Here is a 1,184-nt window from a genome sequence, read left to right on the forward strand (position 1 = left end):
GGCTCAAGGTTGACCGAGAAGGAGAAAAGACACCACTGGAGCCTTCCCTTGCTGGCTGTTGCCTAGGAACCCGAGGGAGGCAAAGCCCAGGTGGCCTTGAGGCCCTGCTGCTTGCGCAGTGGCACTCTCCTGCTCTGGGACATCCCCGCTGCACAGTCTGCCACTAGCCTCCTGGACCATTGTCGTCCCCCAGCTCCTTTTGGGCAGGTGCCTGAATAGTCTTCTCATAGACTACAGGCCCCTGATCTCTCTTTTTTAGGGCATTTACTTTAGCAACTTGCCATTGTAAATTCTTTCTCTGCACTTTTGAGATATAAAACTTCTCCCAGCCTCCTGCCATTTTTGTTTCATGTCTTTCTCAAGGATCTGGGAGCCATGCCTTTGAACTTTAATCAAGGAGGATAGTGTTCCACCTCCCAGTCTCTGTGGGAGGCCTACCTTCAATAACAGACAATTAGCAAACATGGATACTCTAATCTCATTGACAAATCTGCCCCCCCCCCCTGCATCCTTCAGTACTTTTCCACTAGCTCATCCTAGCACTCAAACATCCTCTCACCTTTTGTTTCTGCAGAGCTGAGCTCAGTCCTGTACAGAAATCTCCCTCTCTTACTGCAGTAGCCAGAATAAAATTGTCTCACAGTTTTTACCAAGTGTCCAAAGCGTTTTTACTTTGACAGGTGGGATGAGGCCTGGGCCTTTGTACTCGCACCAAATCCTCCAGGTGATTTTGGTACTGACTCAAGTTTGAGAACTACTTTATTTTTAGCAGCATTTTACAAAACACTACAGTCATACGTCTTGAAATCTATTTGACCTTAAAGTACAAATTTGTAGTGACCTTGCTTCAATGACATCTTTTTAAATGAAAATTTAAAAAGTTATGGTTATTACTTATCTTGTTCTTTTCTCCAATTCAGTCTAGTAATGATTCTCAGACTTTTAACCAATGTGACCTTCTTGGTTCTTGAGGAATAATATAGCGTAGCCCTTGTGGCATGGCTCAGAGGTTGAGCATTGACCTATGAACCAGGAGGTCACGGTTCGATTCCCGATTAGGACACATGCCTGGGTTGTGGGCTCGATCCCCAGTGGAGGCAGCTGATCAATGAATCTCTCTCATCAATTCTCTCTCTCTCTCTCTCTCTCTCTCTCTCTCTCTCTCTCTCTCTCTCTCTTCCTCT

This window comes from Myotis lucifugus, unplaced genomic scaffold (genome assembly GCF_000147115.1).
Source record: "Myotis lucifugus unplaced genomic scaffold, Myoluc2.0 scaffold_80, whole genome shotgun sequence".
In the NCBI taxonomy this organism is placed as follows: domain Eukaryota; kingdom Metazoa; phylum Chordata; class Mammalia; order Chiroptera; family Vespertilionidae; genus Myotis; species Myotis lucifugus.